General features: G+C 33.6%; 1 protein-coding gene and 1 long non-coding RNA gene across 2 annotated transcripts in view; one reads left to right on the top strand and one right to left on the bottom strand.

The window, feature by feature from the left end:
* LOC141503180 (uncharacterized) overlaps positions 1-12,650 on the bottom strand; it is a 122,989-nt gene extending 110,339 nt beyond the window's left edge. The window contains exon 1 of the long non-coding RNA XR_012472780.1: positions 12,612-12,650. This is a non-coding gene — a long non-coding RNA (uncharacterized LOC141503180). The remainder of the gene's footprint in view (positions 1-12,611) is intronic.
* Positions 1-13,252, top strand: part of LOC141503179 (potassium voltage-gated channel subfamily B member 2) — a 496,486-nt gene that overhangs the window by 250,526 nt on the left and 232,708 nt on the right. The window lies entirely within an intron of this gene.

Below are 13,252 nucleotides of genomic sequence, written 5' to 3'. Positions count from 1 at the left end.
ACTAACAATGACCTTGATGAAGTGGGAGACCTTAGTCTTTTTAAGCTAAGGTCTTTCCCAGATGGATCTTTAACTGGAGGCAATACCCATTCATTAATTAAAGGCAAGGCAAGAATTGAGGTAAAATAGTCTAATCTGCCTTCACAAAAAAATCAATCTGAATGGGTAGCTTATCAGAGACTGTGGTCAAAATAGAAACTATTGCTTACTATTTACACTCACTCTGAGCCATAAAAATACAAACAATGAGCCAGTGAGGCTTGGGTTGGGATCTATTATTGACTATTCAGTGAGAGAGAGATTTGGGTTAAAGTTTTTGAGAAAGTTTTGGTGCACTGAGAAGAAACTGATACATGATAGTTATTGGGTGGGGGGAGGGAGCAGGGAGGGGGAAATGATGAATGGGGAATGATGAAGAGGTAGTGGGAGAGCTCTCTATCAACCAGTATCTCTCTGCACCTCTTTCAGGTTGGACAAAGTTACTAAACCATCCATCAACAACCTCCATTAATAAAAACTACACCCTAGGGCAACTAGGTGGGGCAGTGGATAGAGCACTGATGTCAGAAGGATCTGAGTTCAAATGGGACCTCAGACACTTAATAATTACCTAGGTGTGTGACCTTGAGCAATCACTTAACTCCCTTGCCTTGCAAAAACCACACTGTGCATGGGTTTATTTGTCACTTGGTGTATATTTCTGCATTTTACACACATAACTGAATTTAAATCCTTCATTTTTACAGCATTTTAAATACAGTGCCACTGGTGATAGAAAGTCACAACAGCCCAAGAAATGGGTTTAATTTTTTTTTAATCCCAAGAGCTTAAGGTTCCATTCTATTTCCATCCCCACTTGACTTAACAAATATAGATTTATAACCAGGAATTTTCAAGGTTAAATATATTGCTTTATTAAAACAGATAAAATCATGGAAACTTTAAGCCAACACAATTTTTTTTTATATTCTTTAAAATTCCTGAGGCACAAATGTCTCTTCAGAAATTCTTGGTTATTTCTTTAATGACTTTAATGGTGACCTTCACTATCACCCTTAATTAATTTTAAATTAGTAACAAATAGATTCAAGCAGTTTATCATCAACTTCTAAATTTTTCACTATCCTTTTTTTAATTGCACTTTCTGATGGAAATATATGTACATGTATCTATATATTAATTATATATATATATACATATATATATGCATATATATATATATATATATATATATATATATATATATATATATACATATCCAGGGCAGCTAGGAGGTGCAGTGGATATAGTACTGGTCCTGGAACTCAGGAGGACCTGAGTTCAAATTCATCATCAGACACTTAATAATTACCTAGCTTTGTGACCTTGGGTAAGTCACTTAACCCCATTGCCTCACCCCCCACACACAACACATACATACATACATGTATGTATCCAATATCTTAGGCTATACTGCAGAAATTTTCACGGATATGTACCAATCTAATCACAAGCAAGATGCACCTTTCTACTGCCCTTTAGAGAATCTTCTAAAGAAAAGCATCAATTTCCTTCTGAACTGAACTGATACCTCCGCCTAGAAATTTTTTTCTTTCTTTCAAAATTTCTTTCCTTAAAACTTCTTTAAAACTATCTAACAAATAAGAAGAGCAGTTAGTTGGTACAGTGGACTGGACTTAAAGTCAGGAAGATTCATCTTTGTGAGTTCAAATCAGTCTCAGATACTTACTGTGAGACCCTAGTCTGGCTAAATAGCTTAATTCTATTTGCCTCAGTCCCTCATCTGCAAAATGAAGCTAGAGCAGGAAATGACAACCCACTCCAGTATCTTTGCCAAGAAAATCCCAAATGGGGTCATGAACAGTCAGACATGACTAAAATGACTGAATAATAGTTAAGAAAATAATACTTAACTATAGCTTGAAGAGATTACTCAGCAAGGTTATAAGGCTGATTCAGGAAGGCATCCCCCATCTCCCATCTTCATATGGAAATGGCTTATTTAACAGGGTGTGTGGGGTGTGATGATTCACATTAGAATTTATTATCTGCCAATTTTAAAATACACTGATTCCTTGTGAGTTGACCTTTTTATGCCTGAGGTAACTGGAAAGACTGCCAAGGGCTAGAACTTAATCCCTTTGAACCAATCAAACCATAAGGAAAGTTTCCCTGCCTTTTAGTGGGGGAAAAAAAGGACTATTCAAGCCTACACAGCAAGTAATACCTTAGTAGGTTTATTTCCTTCCACAATCCTTCATAAGTCATAATTCCATCTCCCCCTGTTCTTCTCTGAAGTAATTAGCAATTTGCATAAAATAGCTGAGGTTAATTAATTAATTAACCAACTCATGGCCACATTCCCCTAGCAATAAATGAACAAATGGCTTCAATGGTGAATTATGATTTTTTCTTACTTTTGGTTTGGGGCTGGATCTTTGTAAGGATCTCCTATTGTGGGGACTCCATTTCCCATCTGAAGAATTCATATTATACAACTATTACATGAAATTGGACTGCAGCTCATTGAGTTAGTACCTTAATACATTTTTCCTGGACAGATACTGCCATATACAATTAACTAGGTCCAGAATTCATCAAGAGAAAAAGATCAGGCATAGAGGAAATTTTGGTTAGCAGTTTAATAACCCAAAATAAAGGCTAATCCATTCAATATCAATATTTTTATGACAACCTTCTATGGCTGAAAAGAATAGATTTCTCCAATGATTTAAACTGGCAGATTCCTAAGGATAGTAGAGAAGTGCATAGTGGGTGTGACTAGGCTGATATATATTATCAATGAAAATTTATGCATTGTAGCTTAAGATATTGGATATATGTATTATATACACATATGTATTATGTAGACATACATATATATAAAAACATATTTACATAAAGGAAAAAGAGATGGACTAGTCATATACTAAAAGTAGATCAAAGGAAACAGTTACTAAACAACCATTGTACTAGCCTGATCTCCATGTAATAGCAAGAGATCTAAAAGAAAATACCCAAAACATTGGGAAAATCCATGAGTGAGGTCATGGAAAAAGAGCAAGTTATGAATGATTCATAATCTAAACTTTGGGAAAGAATATCTACATTGGTAATATCTCAAGTGTCAAAGATTATGTTCAGTACTTGAAGTAAAAAGTACTTTTTTTTTAAACTAGAAATTGTATAAAGTGGAACTTAATTTTTCTTTCCCAAAAAATGCCTTATTTTGTTTGGTCAAGTTAAATGAGGATGTTACTTCTGTAACCTAATTCAATAGTAATTCAATTTTTAATATTTTTAATGTGAATTATGATCATTATTTCTACTTCTTATCTACTGCAATTTGTTAAATAACTAAATCCACATATTTATGATTTCACAGGCTTTAAACATCCTACCTTTATGTCTTTCTGTAAGCATACTTCTGAAGTATACCCTATTACTTGTATCCAAAGAAATGTGCAATTTATTATTATAAATGTATTATTATAAAATAGAACCACATTGTTATTGTTGTTCATTTCAGTCATGTCCAGCTCTTCATGACCCATTTAGGGATGTCTTGGCAAAGATAGTGGAGTGCTTTGCCATTTCCTTCTCCATCTTGTTTTACAGATGAGGAAACTGAGGCAAACAGGGTAAGTGACTTACCCAGGGTCACACACAGTCTTCCTGACTTTTCACTATACACAGTCTGGCTCTCTTCACTGGCCTCCTTTATGTACTTTTCTAACAAATTTCATTTACAAAGTCATTAATATAATTATTATTCATCTCAGCAAAAGGAAGAAGGTCTATAAGATAGGACTCCTTGGATGATATATATTATATCTAAGGGCTGAAAGGAGCTTAGACTAGATTTTGACATACCTCACAACACTTATTTACTCTCTATTGCTTCATAAATATTTCTCACCCTTCAAATTTTATTCTCTTCAGTTCTGGACCCATTTTGCTGACAATTTATATTCTCTAACTTAGACACAGAAATAGATGATAGATGATAGATAGATAGATAGATAGATAGATAGATAGATAGATAGATAGATAGATACTATGTCTAAATACTGCATATACATGAATTTATGTATATATTGTACTAATGGGCAAATTCTATAATTGGATGCTTGTCTATTTGTTTGGTTTGCTAGAATAAATACTACAGAAGACACAAAGGTAAATCTCTGAATTTTATTTCTAGGACCATCTTTATGTATACCTGGAATAAGATATCACCAACAAAGCTAATTACAGGAATTCCAGGAGGTCCATCTCAAGATCAGGAAAAAACATTTACTTCCTAGACTTGTGATGTCTGAAATTCCAAAATTAGAGATACATTTTTCTGCTTTCTATTAAAATACAAATATTAAAGGAAAAATATAACACTTGATCTTATCTATAATTTAGACTATAGTATAAATGAGTTTATAGTCCTTTCCTGGATAAGCACTGCAGATAAAAATATGAGAAAGGACACTCCCTTCCTCAAGGAGTATATAGTCTAATGGATAAAAACAGTATACTAAAGAAAGCTGAAAAGGTTTGGGGGAAAGTTCCTCAGGAATTCCTTCCTTTCTTTAGCCTCCATTCAGGCTATGTTCCACAGCATCATAGATCATTTCAACCATATGCCTTTCTATTTTACACTTTGCTTGAAATGAATAATCAGTGAATCATTGAATAATTCTGTCCATAGTATAGTATATGCATGGTTTATGTATATATGTGTATGTGTGAGAGTTGTCTGTGTTATCTCAAATAAACTGGCAACTATCTATATCTTTACTACAAGATGAACACGTAGCCAACATATACCACAAACAGAGAATCTTCATTGTTAAAAAATAAACAAGTCCTACAAATTATGTTCCCCCTTTAGGAAGAAATGACAATTTTACTCTAAAGGCAAATCTTTCATTTCAGAAAGGTTGAATCAGATAGAACTTAAAAAAAGAAATTGCAGCTGTTTAAATTTAGGATGCTGAACAAAGTCCAATCCAAGAATATTTCCTGGCTTTGAGCCCATAGCATTTTCATTTCATTGTGAATTAGAAAATTTTTCATTCATTCTAAATTCTTGCCTCTCCATATTTTTTTCTTTGGAGACAGGCAAACAAGTACCTGAAACATTGGCTTCAATAATGCTCTAGTCATATTAGGATCAATTTTTATTATTGCTTTCAAGCTTCATTATGATAAATCATATTATTACAATGACTGGGATATATCCCGGAAACATAATAGTGATATATGTGATATATGTAACATTATAAGGCTTGACATAATACAATTAGGTGATATGCAGTAGACACCAATCCTATATCCCTAATCAGTATTATAAAAAGATTCCTACTAGAATTTTTCCCACTTAAGTTGTTCTTATACTTCCTAAAATATTTTCAGTCAGTTTTTATTTTTAAAAATTTTTTCCTATATAACTTTTCCCCTTTTATCTCTTCTTTATTTTTCTTACAGCCCATTATGATTATTTTTTTATTTTATTTTTTATTTTTTTCTACCTTGGGGTTTAAAATTATTAAAATTATTTTTGAAGAACTACTTGCTCTCATCTCCAAAATTACATTCATTAGTAGAATCTGTCCTCTTTAAGGCCCAGCATTCTTTCAATATTTTGTCATATAACCATCACCCAAGTCACTCTTTTTTTATTGTCTCCATATTCAACTGATCGTGTTATTTTTCTCATTCCAAAATTCCTACCTTTAGCCCTCCAAACCACCTTTGAAATCCTACCTATTTGAAGGTCTGACATAAATTTCACTCTTTCTATCAACTTTATATTTTTTTTTAGGTTTTTTGCAAGGCAAATGGGGTTAAGTGGCTTGCCCAAGGCCACATAGCTAGGTAATTATTGAGTGTCTGAGACCGGATTTGAACCCAGTTACTCCTGACTCCAGGGCTGGTGCTTTATCCACTGTGCCACCTAGCTGCCCCTCACTCTTTCTATCAATCCTACTTCAACTACTACAATATCAGAGATATTTCTTCTCTGAGCTCTTGTATTACTGAATTGCAAGGTATCTTTCATTGCTATCAAATAATTTTATATATTTCCTCCCCAAAAGACCAAAACTCTTCAAAGGTAAGAATTGTTCTTATGCTTTTCCAGTACATTATATAAACTCTAATACTATGCTGTATCTAATAAAGGAGCCATGCTCTGCTGAAAGAATTTGTATCTGGAGTCAGAAGAGATCTTGTTTTGAATCTTGGGTTCCATATGTACTTTTTCCTGAGCCATAGACATATAATTTGATTTTTTTTATCTCATAGGTATGTTCCTCTATAGAATACCACCAAATGGTATCATTTATAAAGTGCTAAACATATAAATATACCCTACTTGGTCAATCATATTAATGTTAGATCATAAGCTCCATGAGGCTAGGGATACTGTCTTTTATCTTTCCCAGTGCTCTGCATATTGCTTTTATATATTTGTTGGATGGAGGATGGATGGATAGATGGATTTTTAAAAAATTATCATAGATTTTAAGAGTTGAAAGGAACAGAATCATAGCTTTTCAAGAAATGACTCTGAGGGGTGGGCAGCTAGATGGTGCACTGGATAGAACACTGGCCCCGGAATCCAGAGGACCTGAGTTAAAATTTCCTAGCTATGTGACCTTGGGCAAGTCACTTAACCCCATTGCCTTCCCAAAAAAATGTGACCCTGGCAGCCATCTAGTCCAGTTAATACTTGAACAAATAATTCCTCCCTACAACCAACTTGAGAAGAATCATCCCTATGCAATGAGCAAGCAAGTTCTAAACCAACCTTTACTTGAAGACCTCAAATAAAGGACAAACTACCACCTCTTGAGGTGACTCATTCCATTTTTGGAATACCCTAACTGTTGGAAAGCATTTCTGAACAACAGATCTAAAATTATCCCTTATCAACTCACATCTATTCCTCCAAATTCTACCATTTGGGACCAACAAGAAAAGGTCTACCTTTCTTCCACATAATGACCTTTCAAATTTTGGAAAATGGTGCTCATGTTGACTAATACGGAAATATATTTGTCAAAGTTTTATATCTTACCATCTTGGGGGGGGAGAGAATTTTGAAACCAAAATATTTTAAAAGCTAGTGTTAAATTTATTTTTTACATTCAACTGGGAAAAAATAAAATATAATTTAAAAAATAGTTCTCATGTCCTGTTCCACTTCTTTCCCTTTCTTAAAAAAAAATCTTTTTTCAGAAAAAGCTAAATGATTTAGTGTAATATCTCCCAATTACATTTTAATCTGTTTCAGCTACATTCTAGTTTTTAGCAGGCTGAGTTTGACACTTCTGGGAGTAGATAGAACATTAGACCTGGACTCAGGATAGCTCTGATAATAATAGCTCCTACCTCAAATGGCTGTAGTGAAATACATTGAGATAACATGTGAAAAACACTTTGTAAACCTTAAAGCACAATATATATAATATATATGTATGTGTGTTTCTGTTGTTTAGTCATTTCAGTTGTGCTTAACTCTCTGTGACTTCATTTGGTGTTTTCTTGGCAAAGATACTGGAGTGATTTAACATTTCCTTTTCCAGCTCATTTTGCAGATGAGGAAACTGAGTCAAACAGGGTTAACTAACTTGCCTAGGGTCACACAGCCAGTAAGTGTATGAGATCATATTTGAACTCAGGTTCTTCTGACTGCAGGACCAGCTCTCTGTTCATTGCACCACCTAGCTGCCCTCCTTAACATCTTGAAAAAAAAACTCTGAGTCTAGTACAGAAGTAACAGAGCATGTGTATTGGCAGAGGGAGTTTTTTCCCCAAGAGTTTACCACATCAATTAAATCAAAGCTCTGGTTGAAAGGGTGTGGGAGAGGTACATATCAAGCAAGCATGCACATAAGCTTTTCTCAGTCTCTTTATTACAACTTTGCATAATAGCTTTGATTAACATCTCATGAGAATGAATACAACAATATTTCTACTTGGAATAGGAATGCATGTGATCTTTCCTTGACCCTGTGATTATCTGACTGACCCTGAGTGAGTTTGTGAGTGAAGGACAGTAGCTATGTAAAGTAACATAGAAACATCCAGGTATGTATGCATTGAGAAAGACCTGCATTTGGGAATATTGTGCATTTCCAAGTATTCATTAATGGCCTGAAGTGTGTGATGCCTCTCTGGTGTGCCTTGCTGCTTTGGAGTCATAGCACCAGCATGGTGACAACCTCCAACATTCTCATGGTTGAAGTGACAGTATATTTGGTTATCACATCAAGATGAATTTCACAATGGCCTAACAATATATAGAGTGTATAAGATATGGCTTCCACTTAACAAAGGTACAAAGTACTTACTATATATAAAGTATTATATCCTCTTGGTTATTGGTACTTATAATCTTCACCATTGGGTTCTTACTCAGCATCCATAATTACACAGTGAATCAGATAATTAAGGATATGCATGACAATGAAGACTGGACCTCTGATTTTATTGAATTAGGGAATCTACAAAAGGAAAAACCCTATTATAATATAAGTTGGTATCAATACATTTTATTAGACTTAGAGTGTGATAGTCTGGAAGAAAGAGTGACTCAAGCTAGTGAAGATAGGTTCAAATCCAACTTCTGAGGTTTACTTCCTATATGACCTTGGCAAGTTGCCTAAACTTGTCTGGTCATCATTCTCCTCATCTGTAAAATGAAAGGGCTGGATAGTTTCTTAGATCACTTTCAGTTTTTGATCTTACAAAGTTATATATTGATCTTGCCAGATTATCTGAAGAAAAAAGATTCTTAAAATAAAATCCTTAAAATCAGAGCACATATTTTGCATAGTACTGATTTATAACTTGCTATAGAAAATGGTCACAGAATGATTCTATCTTTGCTGTAGTGGAAATTATATTGTAACTATGTGTTGGAGGATTGTTAACCTGGTTTTGGTGATAATATTCTTAGGGACCATATTAAGAATATTGGGATCAGGAGTTGGAAATTGTAAAAGACAGTCATCAGCAATAAGCTGTTTTTAGAGGTACGGTATTACTGAGCACTTTCATTCTTTCAGACTTGTCAGTCATCACAGACTCCTAAATGAGCTAAGAACTAGAGATGTTAATCTCTCAGAAAAAAAAGTTATTTAATGGAACATACAACTGCATGGACTTTGAAGGGTGAAGAGAACGTCAATTAGTTCCTCACCTTCACAAAATCTAGTCTTGAAATCAAGTTCATTTTCTTGAGTCCCATCAAGATAAAAGGTCTGTTAAAAGAAAATGGGCCTAGTGATAGTTAGGTAACCCAGTGGATCATTTCCTAAATTTGGACTCCGGAAGAGTTGAATTTAAATTTGAACTCATATATTTCCTAGGTGTGTGACACTGAACAAGTCACTTGATGACTATTTCCCTTAGTTTCTTTGTCTAAAAAATGGAAATGTTAATAGTATCTAGCTCCCGAAATAAGTGTAAGAATAAAATTAGATAATATTGTAAAGTGCCTACCTAGTAAAGTATCTAACCCATAGTAGGCATTTAAATGTTTGTTAAATCTAAATCCAAATGATAGCATGTTGTTATGTAATGAAGAAACTATATTTTGTCAAAAAGATAAAACTAACTTTAATAAGCAGTTAGTGAATTTAATTCAGGAGAATTAACGAGGTCAGATAAGAAGAGATCTTAGAGGGGCAGCTAGGTGGCACAGTAGATAGTGCACTAACCCTGAAATCAGGAGGACCTGAGTTCAAATCAGTCCTCAAGACACATATTTACCTAGCTGTGTGGATTTAGGCAAGTCATGGATTCCTTAGAATAAGACAATCTGGTAAAACCTTTTTGGACTTGGAATAATGTTTTTTTTTAATTTAATAAAATAAAACATATAGAATTACAATTTAATTCAAATATAATATAATAAATATATTTATCAAAATATTTAAACATACAAATGTACACAAGTTCAGAAATTCTGCTCTGGAAGGAAAAAAAAATAGATCCTTGTGTTTTAGTCCTTAATTTTTGAAGAATACCATGACATCAGGAAGGCAACGTCATGACAAACACATGAATTGGATCTGAATGGGCAAGGGGGGATGCTGTGCTAAATCACCAGCCTCATTTTCTCCTCCAGAGCCCTCTGGGTCCAGTGACCAGATATGAATCAGGACCACTGTGGATGACCCTGGATGTGAGGCAATCAGAGATAAGTGACTTGCCTAAGGTCACACAATAAGAGTCAAATGTCTGAAGCTTGATTTGAACTACCATCCTCCTGCGTCAAGTTAAAGAGAATCAAAACCATGTTGCAAACCACATTTGCAGAAAGATTGGAGTTAAATTCTATTATGAATTTGTACTTTCCTATTTGTTATTTTAACCCACTGTATGCTTCCCTGTAGCTATTAACAGTGTGAGGATTGGGGGGAAAGGTTTTTATGTCAACTGTGTTAGGATAGCAAAGTTTAGAAAGCAGGACATAACGAGCTCCAAAGGTTTAACTATGTGAAAGGAACCCAGGATGAGACAGAATGAGAACAATGTACTGATTCCAAAATAAAAGTCAGAGCCAGGTGACAGAATAGCATAGGAAGCTTGTCTGGAATGAAGATGATGCAAGTAAAAATTTTCAAGGGACAGAATTTCTGGTTAAATTATAACTTTATCAATCACTGATGGGAAAAAAAAATATTTGTCCTCTCGACGATCAAAGAAATGTAACTTGTGAAATGTTTAAAATGTATAAAGTCTTTGGGAAAAGGGGTACACCTGAAGGTAGCAATCAACTCTTACTGGTTAACAAGTAATGAGAAGAATGAATATTATAATGAGAGGTGGGCTTATTCTAATGACCATTCAGTTTTGGTCAAAGAGGATTATCTATACTCATATCACCAACCTGACAAAAAGGGAGAATTCACATTTTCCCAGACCTGAGTAAAATGCAATGGGTTAGAATCCATCAATTCACCTAAACTAAGATTTCTTTACCTTTTAAACGATTTGAGTTCTCTCTCTCATTATAAACCCAGCATATAAAAGGTGGTATGAGTAATCTACAGAAGTTGCTTTCTGAATTAAGAAGTAAAAAGGGAGGAAAACCTTGACCCTAATTCAATAATTGATTATTAATACAAGAGAGAAATAATCATTTCTCTCAAAGAGTAGTAACCCTTTGACACCAAAATGGCTGCTGTGTCCAAGTTAGAGAAGTCATTCGATAAATTATGTTAACTAAGAAATTTAATGTCACTTAGTTTTGAACTTGATAAATATTTGAATGTATTTTCCAGGTAATTTATTTATGAATGGAAAAGAATTCAGAAACTAATAGCCACTATGTGATATAATGATATTCTGACTGACAATACACACAGTAGTCTTTTATTTTATTAGTTTAATTTAAACAAACAAAAATGCAATAGCTGTAAGAAGTGTTTACTTATTTTGGGTTTTCTGAATCTATAATTTTTATATTAAATTTAAACTATGCTTTAAAAAGAGATCATGCATAAAAATGTTTCTAATTGATAAGACTGAAGCAAAGACCAAGAATTAGGAATACAACCTCACTTTTTAGTTTATTGCTGTTTGGACAGTTTTCTTCAAAGTCTAGCATGTTCAAAATGAATCTGCTTCCAGCACAATGAACTCTCTGATTTGAGAAAGCAATTGCAGTTATATATGGGAGTATTTTTTTTTCTTTCTATCTGGTCAAAAAAAGCAACTATAATTTTTCTCTTTAGGAACAATCTGGAGATTCCATCTTCAAAGCTGTTATTTACATATCAACAGCTTTGTTCAGCTCCCTTGTTCTTTGGCCAAGTGTGAAATTACAATGAAAACTAGAGAACAGGGTGTCACCCAAAAAAGTCAGATCCAAAAGGCAAGAAAAGAGTAAACAAGATTATAAGAAATAAACAATGTTTCACAGGGCATAAAGATTATCTTCATTTTTTATCATCATATTCTCTCTTTACAATCCAAAGGGATATGGTAAATATATGATCTTTTTCCATTCCAATTTGATTCTCTGTGATTTGTGAAAGGTACATTAATCTTTATGTTGAATGAAATAGAATTAACAATCTCTTGTTGGTTGATTTCTTAACCAAATATCCATAGATATAAAATGTAAATTGATGATCATGCACCTTTCTTCCAGTTGTTAGCAAACTCCATCCAAAATCCAACAAAATTACCTTGCATCTTTTTGCATTGTTATCCATATTGTTTCCACCCTCCAGTAGAATGTAAGCTCCTTTAGGGCAGAAACTATTTTTTAAATATGTGTAGCCCCATTGCATAGCACAGGGCCTGAGATATTGAGTTGCCTAATTTTACTGAATTGAATTCAATAGAATTTTCATAATCTGATTAATTGACCACCAAATCAAAAAGGAAATGCAAAAGATTTAAACCAGATTGGACATTTTGAAAATTGTAATAGTTTTATTTATTCTTATTTGTTATACTAATCTTCCCATAATTTCTACTTAGACCCTACTCTAATTTTTCCCTTTAGCTTTTTTGGTTTTTTTTCTTTTTCTGAATCTGGTCCTCATCACTTCTTGCCTAATTTATTGTAATTTCCTCTTAATTGGTCTTCTTACCTTAGAGCTCTCCTCTTTCTATTCCATCTTCCACACAACTTCTAAAGTAATTTTTATAAAGTACAGGTCTTATCATGTCACTTCCTGGTTCAGTAAATTCCAGTAGCTCCCTATTACCTCTAAAGGATATTTAAAGTTACACCCTAGCTGTAACTTCCTTTTCTATTCTTATTACATAACACTCCCTTTCACAAACCCTACAGATATGGCAATTGACTTCCTTGCTGTTGCTCACACATAACCTTTCCCCTCTTCTTTCTTCCATTCTGTCTCTTTATAATTCCTAGTTTTCTTCAAAGTTTAGCTCAAATATCATATATAAATATAAATATATATATATGTTTATATGTATGTACATATGTTTATATGAGAACTTTTCATGATTCCCCACACTGCTGATGCCTATACCTCCTCTTGAGTTTCTTCTACATATTATTTGCTTACCTATTTCTTCCCTCAATAGAATATAAACTCTTTTAAGATAGTTAATTATTGTTCTTGCAATTGTATTCTCAGCACCTAGCACTTTACTGGCACATGGTACTTTAAAAATGTTTCTGAATTAACTACAGTGGGTATCTTAAAAATATTTTGTGATTGATTGATTCTCGGAGGCTATACCAGAAGAATACAAGGTCTGG

The sequence above is a fragment of the Macrotis lagotis genome, chromosome X (assembly GCF_037893015.1).
Source record: "Macrotis lagotis isolate mMagLag1 chromosome X, bilby.v1.9.chrom.fasta, whole genome shotgun sequence".
Classification (NCBI taxonomy): domain Eukaryota; kingdom Metazoa; phylum Chordata; class Mammalia; order Peramelemorphia; family Peramelidae; genus Macrotis; species Macrotis lagotis.
The sequence above is the reverse complement of the archived record's forward strand: the minus strand, read 5'-3'. Positions and strand labels throughout refer to the sequence as shown.